Raw genomic sequence first — 23,653 nt, forward strand, 5'->3', positions numbered from 1 at the left:
GGGAGCTTGCCAGGCTTTTGCTATGTGGACGAGATACTCTGGGTAGCTTGACCGACAGAGGAATCGGAATCAGGGCTGGCCTCCTTCAAGGCAAATGCCCGACCCGCTGTGCTGTGAACGTTATCTAAAATATACTAGTAATACCAAATTGTGTTTCTTTAGCAGTGCAATATAATCGATTATTTAGTAATTTTCTTGATTTGTTAATGAGATATTTAAGCTCTTGAGTATAATGGGAGTATTTTTCTAACAGAAGAGTCTGAGGAATGTGAAACTGTTATAACAGTCATGTAGGATTCCATCTCCCTAGCATGCTTCATTCTACCCCGCTCTCTATCCAATCCGGTCTTCTTCTTGGGATTCTGACCTCCTGATTGACAAGCCTCTACCTTTCAACTGCCTACTTTATGACATCATTTTTTCACCAAACCAACCACCAACTGGTAGAATCTTGGGGGTGCCATGCAGTTGTTTGTAAACAAATGTGAATCATCATGGCAAGAGATGAGTGACCAATGACCAATCACCAGTGAGCAGTCGTCTGTACTGAACTCTTGTGGTCTTAAGCCGCTTCAGTGCTCAGATGCACTCTCGTACCGTCTCCTCTTCTCGTCTACCTTTTATCGGTATTTCCTCTTCTCTGACCATGTCAGGTAAGGATTTATTATCCCTAAACTTAGCAGTCAAGTAAAAACAGCACGGAGTACTGAAAGAAAGTATTCAAGTAGAATTTTATAAGCCTCACTTTAGCTTCACTTTGATATTTGCTGTGTGATTTTAGACATTAGCTTACTTTCTCTCACATACAAAGTGTTTTTCCTCATTGATTACATTATATTTTAGACATACGTAGGAGCTCAAATACACACATTCACAAACACACACACACATATATATGAGTGTTGATTCTCTGTGTTTCTTTTTACTATTAATAGTAAATTTTACATGATATCCATTGAAAACAAGTAAATCAGAGACAGTATTTTTACAGAAACAGAAAATATAGATGCTGTGGAAAACTGTCAATATATACTAGCATGAGTTCTCTGTAATGGTCTCTCCACTTGTATTTATACTTCAGTATTTTAAATATAGTGATATTACATAGTAATAATCATTGACCTTTGATTTTTCTATTTAAACCAGGTAATAAAAAATATGGGGCATTGGAAAGGTGTGGAGTGCTGAGTGGTAGGGAGGCAAGCCTTCAAAGGTAACAAAGTTTGGGATCACTTTCATCAAGAATTGACCAATAGTATCCAAGACGATATGAGGGACAATAAAATTGGAAAGAAAGAAAGAAAGAAAGAAAGAAAGAAAGAAAGAAAGAAAGAAAGAAAGAGAGAAAGAATAGGAACGTCAGGTATGAAGGAAAGGGAAAACGTTTGGAAAGAATGTTGAAGAGAACCAAAGATTTAAAATCAACAAAGAAAGAATATATATTAAATATTCTGATATAAATACACTGAGGGTAAGTCCAAGCAATATACTTCAATAAATGCCAGGACTAGAAAGGATACTATGCCTTGAATAGGGTACCATTAGGAAAAGCAGTTTATCAGAAAGCCATCCTTGCTGGTTTTTTCCCTTATTATCTCTTAGAACACAGTACTTGGTACTTGACAATTTGAGTACAAACATGCTTCAGAAATGATACTTCCCATGAATAGCTAATAGTGCTTCTCTAGGGTGGTGGAAGATACAGAATCTTCAATGTTTTTATTACTTTCTGGTTTTTAAGTACATGTACGCGCTGCCTGTTAAATAAAAAAATGGTATATTCTAACTTGAATCAGGAGATTTGATACATTTGTGTGGTAAGTAGGTTCCAGGTTAAAGCTGCTTGTCATATTTCCAAATATTATTTCATGTAATTTTTTCTTCCTAACATGAGAGTATTTTGATAATAGTCAACTTCTGTTTTTAGATCCTAAGAGGAAATAGAAAAATCAAGTCTCACATATCTAATTACACATTTTTGTCATATTTGTTAATTATGATTTTTCCTACATTAAAGATATTTTATTAGATTTTGGTGCCCATTTATTAAACATTGAGAAGAACGTTTTCCTGGTTGATGAATATAATTCTAATCTAGGGGTTGAAAATAAATTTGTAATATTTTGTGATCACTTTTTAAATGGTCTTTTCTGTTTCTTGTGCGATCAAGTGAAATCCTCTGCTATGTTTAACACGTGTTGTTTGCTGGTTAATATTCAAAGGTTCTGATGAGAATAATTTTTTGTACTTTCGAAATTTCTTTCTGTATTTTACTCATTTAAAACATTTCTTGTCTCTGAAATACAATCACGATTACTCCTATTTTCTTTTTGTTATGTAGTTACTGGTAAATCCTTTCTCTTTAATGGAGTGCTAAAGTGTGCCCTCAAAAATCACCTTCTGTTCCATTTTTTGGCTAGCAGTTTTTTCTAAAATAGAATACTGTCTTCATATTGTATATGTGGAACAATTTATTAATAACCTTATTGTACTGTTTTATTTGGTTTTGTTTGGAATCACATCCACTGTTATTCAGGGCTTTCTCTTGGGTCTGCTCTCCATAACTTACTGTACTATGCTGCTTGCTACAGAGCCCAGATTTCATTACTGTCTATATACTTCTTTTTCAGTTCTATGATACATATTTTTCATGATATTTTCTGTACACTTCCTCCTATGTAAATCATATTAAATAGAAAAATTATATTCATGTATGCATTATTATTCTCAGAATTATTAGTAACTTCACAGTAGATAAACAACGTAAGTCACAGAGTTTAAATAAAATTTTCCTTCCAAAAACATTTCTTGGGAGAAACTCAAGTAGTCATTTTTGAAGTGGATCAAAAATGAGGGTAACCTTCAGTGCATCCACAAGATTAAGTCGTATGTGAACCGAAAGTAACAGGTACTCATGGCACAAGTCAAATGGAAACCTGATGATTACAATGGTAATAGTTGTAAAGAGCACAAATGCTTATATTAATGTAAGGTATCTTTCTTCCGGTTTCTGGCCTTGTAGTGATCATGCAGGGTCCTGGACAAAAGAACACATGCTTTAGTTTGTGTAACATGGAAATTCCTAAGGGACAGAGATATATAGTACTGGAGGGGATAATGCACTTGCCTTGTACACAGCCAATCCAGTTGAATCTCTGTCACAGCATACACTCTCATGAATGTTATAAGGGGTTACTCCAGAGTGTAGAGCCAGGAAGAACCAAGATCACTGTCAGTTATTGGTCCATACTCTACACCACCCCATGCCCCTCCCAATAAAAATTATTGGAATATATGAAATCTTTTTGCCATTTCTGGGCCTCAGGTTTCTTCTTGTCCCTTGAATGTTTCCCATTCTCTTAGACTTCCTAGTTTGAAAAAGCTTCCATTCTCAGAGATATCATAGGAGTCAATAGGATAGCAAGCTACAGGCTTTTCTAGGGTAAGGAGAGACTATCTGTAAGCAAGAAATCCAGGTACAGACACAATCACCTGGTTCTTCTACAGTTCTGTGTTCACTTTGGGAGCACGATACCAAATACACAAAGTGCCAAAATGTTCCCGGCTTTGAATCACCCCAAATTGTTGGAATTTTGGAAATTCAGTTGACTGTTGGTACTAGAAGCATCTTGATGGCTTAAAATTTAAGTTCATATTGTTCCTCTCAGTGTTGAAGGAGATTATTATTCTCACAGATTTTGTTTATCACCCTCTTGTTTCTTACAGAAAATTTTCAAATTCCATCTTTATTGGGAAAAGCACATACTCTGCAGCTTTCCCTTCCCATGGTTAAGGATGCAGCTTCCATAACAGGAAGTGTCTGCAAATACTCCAGTGGATCTGCTTCAGCTGGTATTTCTGCTTGGCTCCTGCCCTCAGCCTCTGGCACCTCTTTCCAACCACTGATGGGTAGTGCCTATCTTTACCAACATTTCAGCACAACAATGCTATCTGGAGTGTTTCACCAGAGTCATATATCCACCTCAGCTGCTTCCTACCCGAGTGTTTTGGAATGGGATCTTGCAGGAAGTGCTGAAGAGAAGTCTTCCATGGGAGACTTTTCTGTGACTGTCCTTGCCCAAGACACCGCTGTCTCTTCCATGTCTATGGCAGCTCGCTATGAGAAAATCCTAGATACCAACAACACGGTGTCTGTGTACCCATCACTTTCTGCCAGTCTTGTTGAGAGAACACCATGTCTGGTTCCACATCAGAGACGAAGCCTGTCACTTCCCTTCCAGGAACGAAGCCAGGTGTATTACAATCATCAAGGCACTCTGGTAACTCTCCTTTCTGGCCTGCAGTCCTATGACTCCATGTCATACATAGGTCAAAATGGCTCTGCCCCCCAAGCTTACAACAACTCATCTAGAGAAATATTTATGGCTCTGAAGGAGGTCCAGCCGCCAAATAACCAAATACCAGCCTCCTCCTCTGGAATCGACTTCTCTCTGTCTGCTCAACCCATCACAGAATCAAGTTATCAAGGTGAGTAAAACGGAGAGAAGGGAAGGAAAATTCAAAAATCGGGATCAAAAAAGAGGAAAACTGTCCTTAGACAGTTGGTATTCATATACACTGAGATTTTTAAGTTTATGAAAAGAACTTAACTAAACTCAGTTCATGCTTACTTCCGTAACTCCTTTTAGAGCATGTTATTTTCACTCTCAACATAAGAGCTCCTAATGGAGATTGGAAGGTATGATGTTAAATAGACATCTAGGTTTCATATCATGAAACTTCAGGAGCACACAAAAGAATGCGACATTTTTCCCTAGTTATTTCATTTATTTTTTAAATTTTTATTAGTTAAACATAAGGAGGGACAGATGTAGACTTAAAATTATTGTGCTTGGTTTCATTTATACAATGATGTAGTGCCTATCCCTCCACCAGTGCCCATTCTCCAGCACCACGGTTCCCAGTATTCCTCCGACCACCATAACCCCCATCCCACTCAACCTCTGTGGCAGGGAATGCCACATTTTTCACATTCTATTTCAGCAGTCCTCAAGAATTACCACAATAAATGTAAAAAACATGTCTTAAACTAGTATTTCGTTATTTTCATAAGAAGTTTCAGAACTCTTATTGTAATGGTACACTTTAACTTTCCCTTCCATTAATGAATAGCAAGGTTCTGAATACACTTATGGTTCAGAGATTCTGACTCAAATCATGAAACCTAGAATCTGTACTCCAGCACAAATATCATGCTGAAGTAGTGCTTCATTCACACTCTTATTCTATGATATTAACGTCCTCTTATTTTTCCATGAAAGTGAATAAATTGAGAGTACAATACATTACAATGCTAAGCACTGTATGGCATTTATTAGTTTGAAAATCTATAATTTTTAAAAAAAAAACCTTCTGTTTGGAGGACGTTGAATTTGTGTCAGAGACCGAAGGGCTCAGGAATTACTCCTGGATCTGTGCTAGGGATCACTGCTGAAGATGCTTAGGAGATCATAAGTGATACGAAAGATCAAACTGAGGTCAGCTGTGTGCAGGGCCATTGCCTTACTAACTGTACTATCCCTCTGTCCCAAGTCTCTTATTTTTCAAGTTAGTTTACACAGAAACACTTTCAAAAACAAAGAAAACCAAAAAACAAGAGCACCACATGACAAACAGTAAGAACTACAATATTTACCTCCAATCTTCAAGCACAGGGACTTGTCCATTTTCCTTAGAATAGCCAGTAACAAAGCCTTGCCTATTGCTGGTAGGTGCACTGTTGTTGCACCATTAGTTTTGTGGAGTGAATATCTCATTTCGCAGGCACTGATTTCTTCCATGGTTCTTTTAAGTGTTGAATTTTCTGGGGAGGAAGACTTCCCAGGCATTGCAACCTTCAGGGAAGACATTTGGTCTCCAACAAATTTCCGAATAGCCCCCATGTTGCAGTAGCAGGATTCAAAGACCTGAGTGTAATCCAGCACCTGAGCTTCGGGAAGTTCCCATAATATCTCCAGCCAAAGTAACCTGGCGCTGACCCCAACTCCAACTCAGGAACAAAAAGTTAAGAAATTTGATCAAATGAAAACTGGGCTTTCAAAACCTCTGGAGACTTACCAGATGCCAGTAGACTTAGATCAATGCAAAGATCTGCAGGTAATGAACACCACTGACACAATCACTCTGAAGCAGGTGCAAGAAAACTCAAGTGGAACTAAGGGGACCTCCCATGCAAAACAGAACAACAAAAAGGAGGCTTCTGAAACTCTTGAGGGAGAACCCAAGGCCACAATCCAGCCAAACGTCCGAGAATGCATGCTAAGTGGAGCGGGGATTTTTCGTAATGCTGCAGTCCGTGATAGGTGTCCTAAGACCAAAGCCAAAACTAACAGCAAATCTCAAAAAGCTGCCTCCAGCAGTATCAGCAAGACAAAGAGCCATGGGCAGGAGAAGATAAAAAACACCAGTGAAAACTCTAAGAAAGCTAAGGAGTGTAAGCAGCCAGGGAACAAGGTCACGGCAGAAGAAAAGCCCACCATTGGCAAGAGGAAACGCAAGGAAACTCAATCTGAGCTTTGCCAAGAGGCAGTTAAAAAGCCCTGCTGCTACCTAGGCATACACATGCTGGATTCTGTCCAAGTGTTTCATGCTTTGGGGAAGGAAAGTGATCCAAAACTTGGAATCTCTTCCTCCTAGGTCCTGAGTACTCAAAGAAGCCTAAAGATGGCAAGCCATCCTCAGCTGTCAAGCTATGGCTAGGTGCTACACAGGATGGAAAAGGCCTTGAGAAATCTCAGGTCAAAGCACACAAACCAAGTAGCAGTGCTGAAAAACGCTCATCGCCAGCAAAGTCTGACCTGCCATATCCTGGGAAGGTCAAATTGGTACCTTTGCCTTTTCTTACCATGGAGAATCCACAAGCTGGACCTGTTCCTCGGAGACGACAATCTGTGTCCTCACATGGTCCTGCTGCAGCTTACCATGCCAAGCCTGGCTCTACCAATGCAGCTCAGCCAACCGCTGCCAATTCTTCCTGGTCAACCACTGCATTTTTGTCGGGTTCTGCCAAACCTGCTCAGTCCATTTCAACCAACCCATCTCGACAAGGTTTGCAGAACCCTAGTAGCCGACCTATTCGTCTCCCCACAGCTTCTAGACCTGCTCCCTACAACAGCACCTGGCACTTCTCTCCAGCGTGAACCTCCTCCAGTCTCTGTGAACCAGCGGCAGTAGCCACCCAAACGTCAGAGTCAGTTTCTCCTCCAAGACTTCCGTTTCCAACCGATTCCATGGAGAAAGCCCAATGTTCCCGAACCAGACATGTCAAAGCCCATCACCAAGGAGCATAGACCAGAGCGTGAGGCTATGAAAAGGAAGGCTCAGCATGAGCGTGAGAACACTGCCAAACTCACCTCTTTGGGGGAAAGTGTAGTACTTTATTGAGAGGGAAAAGAGATGGAAATCTCTCTCTATTATGGCTACGTAATGGGAGTAGCTGGAATGGTAGGTTCCATTTGAGGTACCAGATGGTTTTCCTAGGCAAACACTGACATGCCATACACCATTTATTTATTCTAATATATTTTTTCAAATTAAAGAGATGCATCATAGTTAATTCTTTGTTAATAAAAATTCTAAATTTTGAGATGCTGCCTATTGTGGTTGTTTTTGGGAGTGGCTGGGGGTCGAAGGATGGGATGGGAAAGAATGGGAAGTTAGAGACAGGAAAAAGGATGAATAGACAAGACTCTACGAAATACAAACTTAGTCCAGGGTTATAAAGCCCATCATAGGAGAAATTGCATGGGCCTGATGAAGAGTGGGGTAGGGTCACAGGAAGAGTATAGCTGACAGGGCATTTTCTCTGCAACCAAGAAGTTCTCAGTTCATTTCTTGCAGACTTTGATGGTCCCCAGAGACCGACCAGATGTGGAACTTGAGCACAGAGCAGGGAGAAAGTACAGTCAAGTATGCCTATCCCTGGTGTCCGCGAAATAAAATTGGACAAATGGCACAGTCTGCAGTTTTCGGTTAATAGAATAAATTTGGAATAGGCTGAGAAAGTCTGATGAGTCTAAGATGACCAGAAGAAAAGTAAAAATTCTTCAATGGACGCTCTGTTTACGTCTCATGGCCACCTTTGGAAAATAACCAAATTTGAGACACATCACTAAAAGGTTTGGGTGGTCTATCAATAAATGATGGCTGGGGGATGCGAACACAAACACTGGGGAATAAACCTACCAGATGAGTGATCAATGCCCTCAGAGTCATTTAAGTATGACTCTTAACAGGGACAAAGCCAAGAGAACAGTTGCAGCTTTAAGCCTGAATATAGCTCCTGGGAAATGCAAAGATAAGTCACATGTCCTCAGGCCCTCTGTTCAGCACCCCTAGCTGCACCATTTCACTTATTCCCAACAATATTCAGAGTTGCTATCATGGTGACACTTTACTAGTGAGTTTCAACAATGCGGTCCACTGCCTTTATAAGTCTTTGGATTTGTAAACTCCCCAAGTTAGCCAAGCCAGCTTTCAGGAAATTTCTGGTGGGGGGAGCTCAAATTATATTAGCTTGAGGGGCTGGTCTTTGGTCTTCCATGGTTCCTGGTGCCTGTAGCTTTCTCTCAACATCGCTTTTAACTGCAGCTCACAGAAGAACCAACTTTATAAATAGCGTTGTGGCTGCATTGCCATAGGTACCGTACTAAGACATGCGTCCTAGGTCACCACTCCCAAAGCAGTTGGTACCGGTTGACCTTGAGCCTGGAAGGTTGTGGTGGAAAGAGATGGCCCTAGGAGAGTTAATGGGGTGATGGATGGATGGAAAGGAAACCGGGAAGGGTAGAGAAGTGGAAAATTGGTGATCATCATGGGATAGTTTGTGGATGTTTTTCAAATAAGTTAAAATATTTTTTGTAAAGGAGATTCAAGACAAACATACAAAAATAAGATAGGTTCCAAAGAACAGGTTACATATAAGACCGAGAGAGCTAAAAAGGGCTGGCATTCCTTCTGGAGCTTTCAATCATACCATTTACTAAAGATGTTATTTTCACATCACTTACCTGTGGAGAGGAATAGTGAGAAACAGAATGCCACCGGAAAAGCAAACTGGGAGACCACCTTCAATAAAAGCCAGGTGGAAGGTGTTCACATGGATCCCAAGTGCAAATATATGTCAACAGGATCACATATTTAACTAACTCTGCTTGGTACCAGTAACTACTTTGTTGAATATGGGGGGAAATGAACGCAGTTTATGATTGACCTGAGACTAACTAGTTAATAGATTTTCCCAGGAAAGGGTAGTTGACTGGCTGGGAACAGAAAAACGTGAAGAGTGTTTTGCTACCTTTAATGTATGGCTGGAGGGAATTGATCTCAGTAATCTCTTAAAACTAACAAGCTTCAACTCTCTTGAAGGAATGTTGTATTCACTGAGGAAAAAATGTTGGGAGAAAAGTCTGAACTGATGGGAAAAGAGACAATAAGTGTGAAAGGAGGGCTTGAAATTTGGGTTCCTCTGAAAACAAAGCTTGAAACAAGAAGATCTGGGGGTAACATGATATACTGGGAATGGGATCTGAGCAGGAAAAGAGTGATATCAGGGATGTGAACAAGGGAAATCCAAGTTAAGGAAGACTTAGCTAGCTGACTACCCCATGGTCAACATGGTTCCAAGACTACAAGAAATTACAAGAAATTTACTTGAATTTTCTTTCCTTTATATGGTCAATTACAACATGAATTCTGTGCCTACTTCAAGCAGAATTTTTCTTTCTCAATATTCTGTTCATTTGTGTAAGCATCTTAAACAACTGCTGGATAACAGAATTATTTGATGAGACTTATTTTTTACTTTAATGTTTAGTTGAGATTACTGAAAACTGGGCCTAAAGTGAAGTTTGTCCTGATTGGTACAAGTAGAGAATGGAGGTCTAGGGATGGAATTAGAGATTATAGGGTACCACATTCAGTTCCTAATAAAACAAGTAAAGGACAGTGTCCCAAATAGATTATTGAAAAAGATAATCCTCTCTATTTAACATGTAAATTCAGAATTTTCTATATTAAATTAAAAATGAAAGAATGTTCCTATATTTGGTCTTTTAAAGACATTCCAGGTTGCTTAAGGAAACAAACACTCCCTGTGAAATCATAACAACTTAATCATAAAAACCAGATTACTACATAAATTTCCAACAATGTCAGTGCTAAGAATTATTTCCCTGGATCTCACTAGTGTACATGATAGTCATATGAATACACCTGTGTGGATACATCGCTGGTATCTAATTTAGAGAATAGATATATAGAGATTAGATCACATAGCTGAGTGTGATCTCAACTTTTCTACACACTCCCATGCCCCACACACCCAAAGACTTGTACTGATCCTTATAGATCCATGACTTTTCCTCCTCCCCTCTCCCAGAGTCTATTAAAATTTCTTTTCAAGTACTAATGTAATACGCTTTAGAAAATATTGAGTTAAACTTTATTGTTGTCATTTAGCTTTTAGATAGAGAACCAAGAAAATCTTATTAAAAGTGTATTTTGGTATTCTTTGAAAATGGTAATAAGTACATTATCATTGAGTCCCTGAATATGCATTATATAAAGTATTTTGTGAGGAATTCCATATACAAATCAGTACTCGAAGAAATAAATGACTTCTCTGAATGAGAATGAACTGGGACATTTCAAAGTATCAATCAGTGAATCAAAGATGAATCATAGCATTCTATAGAAAAAATGATCTTGATGTAATCTAGTCAACACCATTACATTTTATACTTATACCAGCTCATAGTACTTTTAATTTTTTAATTTTTATTTATTTATTTTTATTAGTGAAACACCATGAGGTGCAGTTGTAGACTTACATACCTTTGTGCTTGGGTTTCAGTTATACAAGAGTCAAGTACCCATCTCTCCACCAGTGCCCATTCTCCACCACCAAGGAACACAGTGATCCTCCCACCCCCCATCTCCCCCACTCCGCCCCACCTCAGGGCATTCCCTTTTGCTTTTTCTTTGTTTTAGGGTGTTGTGGTTTGCAATGGAGGTCAATACTATTACATTTTCAAAGAAGAACATAGGCTCCTATATGTTCAAGACACTACTACTGTCCTGCGGTTCTTCCCAGCATGTACCCTGCTCCAAGCCAGCCCTTTGGAAATATGCTGGGAAGGACAACTGGATGTTAATTTCCTCACTCTGACCTGGAAGACTCTTGCTGATTCTCAGCCACATCAAGTATTTCATTTGTTGCCTGATATCACCTCCTGTCCTTTATTTTTTTTTTAAATATTTGATTTGTTTCTGGAATATAAAGAAAAAAATTAAATGGACGAATAAAACAAAAGCAAAATCAAACCTTTACACTCTGACATCAAAATCGTCCTTATAGGAGGGAAATTAAATGACTGAAATGGGTAGGGGAATGTTGTTATTTGGTTGTGGACAGTAGCTGGATATTTGACAGTGCATGGAGTATGAATACAGAGTCGCTGAGATGAGGAACTCTGTACTTGAAGCGAATACAGTTTGTAAACTAGTCATCACAATTATATGTCCATATGAAATTTATCTACATAGGCTTTGTGCCTTCCTTGCACGCATGTGTTATGCATTCCTTTATCATGGCCTCAGAAATGTATCTGAGGGCACTCGGAAATTAGTTGAGCCCCAAGTATGGGGAGAGAAGTAGTAAAGAATTGGAGGAGGAAGAAATATGAGTTGGAGCTTAAGAGCCGTGTAAGAGGAATATGTAGATATGTATGTGTGTATAAATACACACATATATATATATATATATATATATATATATATGGGCTGGAGCCATAGCACAGTGGGTAAGACATTTGCCTTGCATGCGGCCAACCTGGGTTCGATTGCTCTGCTCCTCTCAGAGAGCCCGGCATGCTACTGAGAGTAACCCTCCCTCATGGCAAAGCCTGGCAGGCTACCTGTGATGTATTCAACATGCCACGAACAGTAACAAAAAGTCTCACCATAGGGATGTTTCTGGTGCCTGCTCGAGCAAATCAGTGAACAATGGGAGGACAGTGCTACGGTGCTATGGCTAATTCAAACGTTGTTTATGCAAAATTTGAAAGAATCCTATAAATATTCTATAAAACTGATTACACCTATTAAATTAATATAACTTTAAATAGTGTTTAGAAATGAGGTTGAAGAATTTTAAGGCTATAGAAAGATATTGACAATATATCAAGAAACACATGGATATTTGAGGAGGAAGAACACGTAGCAGTTGTCCTTTCTTAAGGTTATTTTTTTGTCTTTAATAGCATATGCTTTCCCTGAGTTTTGTTAATAACTTCCGTTTTTTAGAAAGCATCAAAATAAATTATATTTTTTAAAAAAGTAAAAAACTTTGTGTTTGTGAGTGGATTCTGTATGTTTGGAACCTGGGAAGTATTTTCCTATGTAAGTTACATTAAACATGATATTTATAACAGAAATACCATCTGCAGTACTATTCACAATGGCCAGAAGAAACTATGGTATACCTACACAATTGAGTACTACGCATTTGGCAGGAAACTTACATCATGAAATTTGCTTCTAAATGGATGTACAGGGAAGATTATCATGCTCAATGAAATCAGTCAGAAGGAAAGGGGTATACTGATTGGACTGCCTCATTTTTTGGATATAAAAATCCAGAATATGAGACTAATACCCAAAGATAGCAGAAACACAGGCCAGGAGAATTGGTCAACGGTTGGACGCTTGCCACAAGTGCTGAATGCGGCATTTGGAATAAAGAAGGGACCACTATGACAATGATAGTTGGAAGTGATTACTCTGGGTGGGAACTGAGTCCTGAAAGTAGGTAAAGGAATAAACGTGAGAACCTCTCCCTCTCTGTATTACAATCCATAATGCTCAAAGGATGAGAGAGAGAGATAAAGAGAGAGAAAGAAGTGCCTGCCATAGTGTAGAGACAGCGTGCTGTCAGGTGGGGTTTGGGGTTGGGAGAGGGAGTGGTGGGAGAGAAACTGGGGACATTAGCAATGGAACTGTATACTAGTGGAGGTTAGGTGTTAAAATATCCTATGATTGAAACTGAATCATGAAAAGGTTTGTAAGTTGTGTCTCCTGCAGATTCAATATAAAAACATGATATTTTGTTTCTACCACCATGACTAACCTATGAATTTGCTGAAATTTATTTTTATCACCTTGGCTGGGCTCATTTCATGGATGTCTGTGTGGTAATTTTTTTTTTCATTTTATGCGGACTGAAGAGACAAAAATCATAGGGTAGGGACTTCTGGTGGAAGGAGAGAAGAGCACAAAACACCCTGTTGACCACACCTCAGCAGGGTCACCTAACTGGAGTGATGACAGACCTCCTTCACTGATTTCTTCTTTTGTAATGTGGAAAAATGAAAAGACTTTGCAGGCTGACAGGGGGTTGTCCCCTCCAGTTCACACTGTTTTCATTTCGATCAGAATTGTTTAAAGATTATTTGAAAAATTTGGAGCTTAATGATTTGTTCTCACATATTTCCCCTACATGGTGTCAGTGGGCATTGATCCAGGAAGGCCAGCATGAAAAAGTTGAGTTGTATGTCTTAACCACCAATGCCAACACTACTGTAAGTATGGAACCCAGAGTACAATAGTAAAACTTCAAAATGTGTTTGTCAAGGAAATCGGTGGGAATGCAGGGAGAAATGGGTAATTTGTTGGTGGAGGGATGCAGACACTGGTGGTGTGATTAGAATTGGAATATTGTATGACAAAGCTCCATTTTAAATGACTTTGAAAATCAAAATTGCCTAAATTTAAAATAAAAGAGAAGTCAACTTATGTCTATATTTCAAGAAAGCTTGTCTTGGCAAATTTTGGCAGGGAGACCATAGTTGGTAGAGAGAGAGAGAAAGAAAGGGAGAGTTGACAGTTGGGAAGAGAAGCCTGGATATAATGGAAGAGATAAAAGCTGATCTTAGAAATTTGGAGCCATCAGAGTTTAGAGAGTTAAATGGTGAGAACATTACAGTTTAGATACTTAAATAGTGAGATTGGTTTCAGTCATCAGCACTGTATACATATAAAGATTTCAAACACCTCACAGATATTCAGGCTATAATAACTAACAAGGGAAGCCTTTTTTTCCTGAAGCTCTATGTAAGGATAATATATTGCTAGGAACAATGATAAGAAGTTGGTTCTCTTTTTCACAGATTAATACATTAGATATGAAAACTTTAATACAAAGGAATCCATCATCTTGTCCTGTTTCTCTGTTTTCCTGTCATCATTCCATTCTCCCCCATGACCCTACCTAATCATGGCTCTCCACATTACTCAGCAGTGTTACCACATAGCCTCAGATCATGTGTTAACTGCTGGTACCTCACAGTTCTCATGTTTGCCCCCCATCCAATCCAGAGCCATCCTTCTGAAACCAAGAATATTTGCTGAAGGCCCGTTCTTCCTTGAAATGGCAGTCATGGTTTACCTCTTCTTAATCATTGTGTTTACATATTTAGATGAATGTCACTATACTAGTGACAGGTATTTTCCAAACTAAGAAAAGCATAAACTTTTCCCTTTCCCCCACGAATTTTGGGCAAGTTATTTTCTATCCACTGCTAATTATATGTGATAATAAGGAAATAGATCTGAGGTAAAAACAAGTACATTTGTCAATTTGGTGCCATGACTAGTCAGTCTGAGTATAAGTATATATTTCTAGAAAAAAAAAGCAGAAGAAAAGGAGTTGGTTGCTAGCAAAGAATGCCAAACCTCTGCCAAGAAATCCTTTGAAAACAAAAATTCTGATTATGGACTGAACATGATTACCACTCAATGCCTCTTTTGCAGACCACTACACCCAAAAGGAGAGAGAGAAAAAAAGGGAATGCCCTGCCACAGAGGCAGGTTGGGATGGGGGGGATCTGTGTGGGAGGGATACTGGAATACATGGTGGTGGAAAATGGGCACTGGCGGAGGAATGGGCATTTGATCATTGTATAATCGAAACCCAAGAACAAAAATTTGTAAATGTACAACTGTACATTATGGTGTTTCACTAATAAAAATTTTTAAAAAATAAAATAAAATAAAAATTATTTCGTCTGCCAGAGATCAGCAGATGGGAACCTGAGTGAAGGCAAAAGATTAAATCGGTTGACTTTTATTTTTCCTTGAGTATATTAATTTGATTTTGGAGTCAATTTATATGACAGTTCATTAAGACACAGAAATTTTCAGCACTTCTCTTGTTTAAAAGTATAGTGTTACACCATATCTCTCTCACATTATTTTTATTTCTGATAGTTTGACACAAAAGATAAGTCAAAATCATAGATAAATGTAAATTATTTAAATACTGTATTGATTATTTAAAATTACATTATAGAATTACTAGAATTTCATAAATTTTAAGATTATGGATAATCAACATGCATGTATCACATTACACTCACAATTGAAAGGCCTCCTCTGTCATTCATTATTGTTCAGTTTTTCCACTATGATAACACCTTTCCATCTGGTAACTAAATAGTCTTATAGTTCTAAAGTTTGTTTTTATGGCTTTGAAAAAATCCAAATTATACAATTTTTAACATTGGATGAAACTAGAGGATATCATGCATGTAAAGTTAGCCTTAAGGAAAGGAACAGATACAGAGAGATTTTTCTCATATGTGGGATGTAAAGACACACAGCAAGGTCGCAACAAAGGTTCAAGGGCAATGTAAGGGGAGAACTGATCCACACAATTGAGTCAGGGGATTGGGACTGAGGGTTTCTGGGGTTTTGGGGGGAGAGGGAGGGTTTATTTTTTGAGAGAATGAGGAGTGTCATGTTGGAATAATGTGTATGAGGAACCATTGTTAATTGAATTATAAATCATAGAATATTAATATTGTTTTAGACGTTTGTCTGTCTCATTTTATTCTTTTAATTTGTTTTCTCCATATGCCACATATGCATGAACTTGTATGATGCCTATCTCTCTCTGCCTGGCTTATGTCACTAAACATAATATCCTCATGTTATGCTTTTTTATACAAATAATAAGAATATTTCACTTCATACAACTGAGTAGGATTCCATTGCTTTACACCCTTTCATTTTCAAAATTTGGGGTTTAAAACATACAAATATTGATTTTAACAATGCTCTGGTGTTTTAAAATTTTTAGTTCAGTGAAGAAAAGGTAAAGGCCCTCCCGTTGATCGTCGATTTGCTCGAGCGGGCCCAGTAACGTCTCCATTGGAGACTTTGTTGTTACTGTGTTTGGCATATCGAATACTCTCGGTAGCTTGCCGGGCTCTCTGAGAGTGGCTGAGGAATCGAACTCGGGTCGGTCATGTTGACCGCTTGTAAGGCGAACGCCCTACCGCTGTGAAGAAAAATAGATTTTATTGAACAACACTTAGAAACTTGTGAAACAGGCATTGGGTGGAATGGAATGGAATATATGTTCAAGAGAGACCACTCGTTTTACAAAGCAAGCAAAGAGTGACATACAGAAAGAAAGCACGGTATTTCTTTAAGGAAGAACACAAGCTTGAGGACCAAGCCCACTCTGGTAGTTTAGGAATAAGAACTTCGAGTGGTATGAACTTAACTTGTACACTTTAGGGGAGAACCTGAGTGAAACAAATAGAAGTACGTTCAGGAGAATGATAAACTGGAGTCTATACTTGGAGTGAGGAGGGTAGAGAGTTCTTTGGGGAGATCTGGACTATGGAGAACAGTAATATTATAACATTAATGATAGTATCTTACCGTGGGATTCCAAAAAAATCTTTAACAGTGGTGTCAGAAATGATAACATTCTTAGGTATTTGGATTTCCTGTGGAAACTACTGGAAAGCTGAGTTTATGCTCTGGATGCCTCTGCCTGAAACAAGGTCAACAAATCATGAATGAAAAATTACAAGTTACATGGATCAAGGATTCTGATCCCAGTGGAAGGCTAGCTTTTGGGTGGACAATTTCTACTGCTGGCCTGATGTAGATTCTGATCCTGGGATACGTAACAGAAAGGAGGTAGTGACAGGTATCCTCAGAAGTGAAGCCTCTGAGACAGAATTCATTCATACCAACTTATGGCATGAATGTTTGCTCATGGCTGCTACCATTATAACATGCCATTCAATGATTCTGTGGTTTCAATTTACTGTGTCAATGTAAAGATGAAGTTTCTAAATCGAAGGTAAAAATCTGAGGCCCTCAAGATGATGAATTATGGAGAGGGGGGGTGGAGCTGGAGCTATAGTACAGCAGGTAGGGCATTTGCCTTGCACATGGCCTACCCAGGTTAGATTCCCAGCATCCTGTATGGTCCCCCCAAGCACCGTGAGGAGTAATTCCTGACTGCAGAGCCAGGAGTAACACCTGTGCATCGTCAGGTGTGACCCAAAAATGCAAAAACAAAAAGATGATGCCTTACCTTTAGATATTTTGCAGTCAAATAGAAACAGCCAGGAAGCTCACCAGAAAAGAGTTCTCCTGGGTCGAAAACATCATCACCTCTGGCGTGAGAGCATAGAGAAAATAACGTTTCCATTTTATGCCATGTTAAAGCAAGCCAGACATGATCTTGGAAAGTTTGTCAAAGGAAAGCATGGCTATAGGAAGGATAAGATGACAACTGAATCTTAGAGGTAAAATATACAAGTGAAGAAAAGGTCAAGAATTAGGCGGTACGATGGTGACCAGGTATACTAAGAAAAGCATTTTTTAAAAAATAAAATGCAATGAGACATCAAAAAAGACCTTTTTAAATGTTTAAGAACAGGGATATAACTCAGGGATAGAGCATTTGCCTTCCATTGTATGATGATCTGGGATTGATCCTTAGCATTGCAAACAGCATTATTTTTTAATTTTTAATTTCTTTCTTTCTTGCTTATTTGCTTGCTTGTTTTTCTTGTTTTTTTTTTTTTGGATCGCACCTGGCTATGCATAGGGGTTATTTTTAATTTTTAAAAAAATTATAATTTTTATTTTTTACCTGTGGTTTAAAATGAAATCTAAAATATTTTAGAGTAAATATATGTGAAGAAGAATAAAATTCACGGGAACTATTTAGTGTTCTTAACGATACAGCAGTCAGAATTTTGAGGTTAATTTTATGGGTAGTGCATAAATAATTTTTCCCCATTATGTGGGCTGTGTTTTTATGATGGTCACCATTTTTTCTAAGTTGCAGCAACGTCTTAGTTTAATGTAGTCTCATTTGTTTATCTTCATTTCTTCTTCCTTGGTTAGTGGTGTTTCATTCTAGAAGTTTCCCTTAGCTTTAATGTCATGGAGGGATTGTCCCACATTTTTCTCCATATATCTTAAGAATTCAGGTATGATATTGAGGTTTTTAATACATTTGATCTGACTTTGTGCCTGGCACTATAAAGAGGTCTGAGTTCAATTTTTTTTTTTTTTGCCTGTTGCTGTCCAGGTTTCCCAGCACCACTTGTTGAAGAGACTTCTTTGCTCAACTTCATATTTCTTGAGCCTTTATGAAAGATTAGGTAATAATAATCTGAGGGCCAGCGTCAGGATATTTGACTATATTCCATTGATGTGAGGCCTGTCTTTATCTGAATATCATGATATTTTGATTACTATGACTTTGTAGTAGGGTTGCAAGTTGGGGAAGCTGTTCCCTTCTTCTTTTTAACAAATATTGCTTTAGCTTTTCATGGGAGTTTATTGTTGTGTATGAGTTTCAAGAGTATTTAATCTATTTCTTTGAAAAATGTTATGGCTATCCTTATAGGAAGTGCAGTAAATCTTTATAGAGCTTTGGTGTGTATTGCCATTTTGACAGTGTTAATCCTCTCAATCCATGAGCATGGGATGTGATTCCATTTCCTCATATACTCTCTTATTTCGTGAAGTAGAGTTTTTAGGGTTTTTTTTTTGTATAGTTCCTTAAAATTTTATCATTTATCACTTAACTTCCCCTTAGTCGTCGATTTGCTCGAGCGGGCGCCAGTAACATCTCCATTTGTCCCTGTCGCGTGCTAGAGTAGCCCAATGGAATCTGTTCGAACCGGGAACATGAAGGGCCTCAAACCGATCTTTCATGATCTTGACGAAGAAGTCTGACCATCTGGAAGGTGGGCGGCCACGCGGTCTTTTGACATCCCATGGAATCCAGTCGGTAACAGCTCTAGTCCAGCGGTCGTCTCTAAATCTCATTACGTGACCAGCCCATCTGATTTTCGACTCCTTGGCATAAGAGACAGCGTCCCTGATTCTTGATCGGCAACGGATGTCAGAACTCCAGATTATCTCTCTCATTTGAGTGAAACCTGATATTCCAAGCATAGCTCTTTCAATTCTTCTTTGGGAGACCTGAATACTGTTCTCATCTTGTTTGCAAAGGGCCCAGGTCTCTGAGGCATATGTTAATGCAGGAATAACAGTGGAATCAAAGAGATGTGCCCAGAGCCGGAGGTTCTTCTTCCTCTTAGCTATTTCTTTGACGTTTTTGAAGGCGTTCCAAGCTGCTCTCTTCCTCCTGCACAGCTCGGGTGCCAGGTCATTTGTCTTGTTGACCTCTCGATCTAGGTACACATAGCTGTTGCATTCGGAGATAGTCCTTCAATTGAGAGTGAATGGGGCATCAGGAACAAGGCTGTTTCGCATAAACATTATTTTCCTAAGATTCAGCTGTAGTCCTACCTTTCCACACTCACGGTCAAAGTTGGCCAGCATTTGTGCCGCTTGGCCGATGTTTGGTGTTATTAAAACAATGTCATCAGCAAAGTGGAGGTGGTGTAGTTGCCGACCATCTATCTTCATTCCCATTCCTTCCCATTCCAGTCGTCGCATGATGTTCTCGAAGGTGGCACTGAAGAGTTTCGGTGAAAGGGTATCACCCTGCCACACCCCTCTCTTGACATCAACGATCACTTCTTTGTAGAATGGTGAGATCCTGCTAGTGAATCTGTAATACAGCTCACGGAGGATTCTGATGTACTGGTCTTGAATGCCCTGATTGGCTAGGGCTTCAATGACCACTTCCGTCTCAACAGAATCAAAGGCCTTCTTTAAATCAATGAACGTTAAACAGCGGCATCTTGAACTCCAGAGAAACTTCAATGAGCTTGGTTATCATGTGGATATGGTCGATGGTGCTGAATCCTTTGCAGAACCCTGCTTGCTTGCATGGTTGTCCTTCATCTAGTGTTCTGCCAATCCTATTTAGGATGACTCCAGTGAACAACTTGTAGATGACAGACAATAGGCAGATCCGGCGATAGTTGCCAATGCCATGGATGTCTCCCTTCTTGAACAGTAGTACGGTCCTGCTGGTTTTCCTTTGGGACGGAAACTTACATTCAGACAGGTAGCGAGTGAAGAGCAGAGCCAGTGTATTGATAAGTACTGACTGCAGGTTCTTCAGGTGTTCAGGTCTGACCTTGTCTGGGCCGAGTGCTATTTGTTTCTTTACCAATGAAATGGCGTGTCAGATTTCGGAAGGGAGAACATTGGGAACAACATATCCATCCTGTGGAATTTGGTATGTAGGCAAGTGGACATGGCTATTGAAGAGATTTGAGTAGAAATCATGGTAATCTTCTCCACTGCCGTTCTGGAGGATGTGATGGATCCATCAGGACGTCGGAGGGCAGTCATCTTGGTCTTATAGTTGGCGAAGGACAGGCAGGCATTACGAATACTTTTCCTGGCTTCTGCCGCATCTACCAGTACTTCTGCTCTTCTCTCTTTTAGGTCTTCCTTGATCGCATCTCTGCACTGCTTTGCACGCTCACACGTTAGCTTGCGGTCAGCTGAGGCATGCGCCAAACCATGCTAATTAGCTCAAGAGTTTTCGAAGATAGGCAATTTTTTGTGGCTATCTCTCTCTTGGCATTCCTCGCACATTCATGGAGGTGCTGAACCAGTGGATTGTATTCCTCGTCAATGTTGTCAACAATGGCAGCTTCCCATGTTGCCGCAATAGTACCAAAGTATAGTTCCTTAACATTTTAGTTGATTCTAATATACTCGATTTTCTGAGGTATTATTGTGAATGGGATTGTTTTTCTCTATCTCTTTTTTTCTCTTTCATTTGAAATATATGGGAAAGCCATGGACTACCGGATATTGGTTTTGTAATACTTTACGAAACAAATCTTCATTCCCATTCCTTCCCATTCCAGTCGTAATACTACTTTACGAAACAAATCTATTGTTCCCAGGAGCTTTTTTGTAGATTCTTTGGGATTTTCCAAGTATAGTATCATGTCATCTCCAAATAGTAAAAGCTTGAGTTCTTCCTTTTTTATATGGATGCCCTTGATATCTTTTCTTTTTACCGAAATCCTATGGCAAGTACTTCAAGTACTATGTTGAATAGGTGTGGTGAGAGTGGGTAACTTGTTTTGTGCCTAATTGTATTCTGGGATTCTAGCTCATTGATTTCTGCTCCAAGCCTTTAGTTTTCTCCCCGTTGAGAATAATGCTTGCTGTGGGTTTGTGGTAGTTTGTTTTGACTAGATTGAAGAAAGTACTTTCAACTCCCATTTTGTTGAGAGTTTTTCATCATGTATGGGTGCTGGATCTCATCACATGCTTTATCTACATCTATCGATATGATGACATGACTTTTATCTTTATTTTATTGAGATGGTGTATTCTGTTGATTGACTAGAGAATGTTAAGCCATCCTTGCATCCCCAAGATAAACCTACTTGGTCATAGTGTGTGATCTTTTGTTGAGTTTCTGGATTCTCTTTGCTGGTATTTTCTTGAGAATCTGTGTATCTGTATTCATCAAGGAAATAGGTCTGTAATTTTCATTTTTTGTGGTGTCTCTGTCTGTTTTGAGTATTAGGGTGATCTTTGCCTCATAGAAACTATTTGGGAGCATTTCTGTTTCTTCAATTTCCTGGAAAATCTTGAAAAATGTTGGCAGCAGTTCCTCTTTAAAGGATTGAAATATTTCACTATTGAATCCATATGGGCCACGGATTCTGTTTGGGGGGATATTTTGACCATCATTTCAATTTCCTTGGTAGTGATAGGTTCAAGTATTCCAAATCTTCTTGGTTCAGCCTTGGGAGGTAATTGGAATCCATTAATTTATCAATTTATTCAAGATTCTCTCATTTCCTGCTGCAAAGATTCTCAAAATAATCTCTGATGATCCTATGGATTTCTGTAGTTTCTATTAGGATACCCCCCTTTGCATTTCTGATTCGATTTATTAGAATTCTTTCTGTTTCTTTGAGAGGCTTCTAGAGGTTTATTGATCTTGTTTATTTTCTCAAATAACAAGCTTTTGCTTTTATTGGTCTTCTGGATTGTATTTTGGGATTCTAGCTCATTGATTTCTACTACAAATTTTATTATTTCCTTGCTCCAGCCTAGTTTGCACTCCTTTTGTTGGTCATTTTCCAAAATCTTGAGCTCTAATTTATTCATGTAGGCCCTTTCTTTCTTCCTGATGAATTCTGGCAGAGCTATAGTCTTTCCTCTTAACACTGCTTTTGCTGTGTCCCACAAGTTCTGCTAGCTCGCGTCCTCATTCTCATTTGTTTCTGGAAACTTTTTATTTCCTCTTTGATTTCTTCTCTAAGCCAATGGTTGTTCATTACTTCCCTTAAATACAATATTTCCTTGCTGAGATTTAGTCTGTATGATCTATTGAGAAGTGACAAAGTAGTGTTGAAATCTCCACCTAGTACTGTTTTGCTATCAATGTTTTTTTTTTAAGTCTATTAGAAGTTGTTTTTAAGTATTTTGCTGGTCTGTCCTTGAGCATCTACATTGAGGAGGGTGAGTTCTTTCTGATGTAAAGATCCCATGATCGTGAAGAATGACATTCACTGTCTCTTATAACCTTTAGCCTGAAGTCCACGTGGTCTGATACTAGTATGGCTACTCCAGCTTTGTGGAGGTGTTCTTTTCTTGAAGACTTGTTTTCCAGCCTTTTACTTTTAGCCCATGGTTGCTTTGATTGCTCAGATGTGTTTCTTGCAGGCATCAGAATGTTGGGTTCAGTTTTCTAATTCATCTTCCTATTCTGTGCCTCTGAATTGGCACATTTAGTCCATAGACATTGAGAGAGATTGTTGTTATGGGGATTTGTGCTATCTTTATGTAGAATTTTTGTACTTGTGGGGATTGCCTTAGCTTAAAGTAGCCGTGTTAGTTCTTCTTGCAACAAAAATATGGAGCTCTTTACAAGTTTGCATGTCGTCTCTGTGCAAGGACCATGATAATCTCTGTATCATTTCAATTTTAGTATATGTGTAACCAAACCTAGTAGGAGTTAATTTTTCTCTTCTGATTACTTTGAGTGTTGTCCTTACTTACCCTATGGCAGAGAGTGGTACCTAATCAAGGAAAGTATTTCAAAGCAGCTTGATAGATTTAGAACTTTAATGTCCCAGAAAGAAAAATATGGTTTTTACCATATTATCTTTTACCATAATCAAGGCATCAGTTTTACAAAATAATTCTTTTAGAAGATGTTATATGAGTCCTGTTTAATGCACTTCCCTGAAACCTTCATTAATACCATTAAACTAGAGCCTTTTGCTGTTCTCACCGCAGTCTCGCGTACATCTCCAGGAAAAGGTGGATGGTGTTGTCTGCACTTTGACCACCTTGAATGTAAGTAGGATTTTTCTCCTGAAGGAAGAGGTGAGGAGCATATTGATGATTTCATTCC

The 23,653-nt window shown here is 38.8% G+C and overlaps 1 pseudogene; it reads right to left on the reverse strand.

Annotated features, from left to right (window-relative positions):
- Positions 1-23,144: 23,144 nt before the first annotated feature.
- LOC130016116 (uncharacterized) lies at positions 23,145-23,241 on the reverse strand (annotated as a pseudogene).
- Between the last annotated feature and the right edge of the window lie 412 nt (positions 23,242-23,653).

The sequence above is a fragment of the Sorex fumeus genome, unplaced genomic scaffold (assembly GCF_029834395.1).
Source record: "Sorex fumeus unplaced genomic scaffold, SorFum_2.1 ptg000146l, whole genome shotgun sequence".
Classification (NCBI taxonomy): domain Eukaryota; kingdom Metazoa; phylum Chordata; class Mammalia; order Eulipotyphla; family Soricidae; genus Sorex; species Sorex fumeus.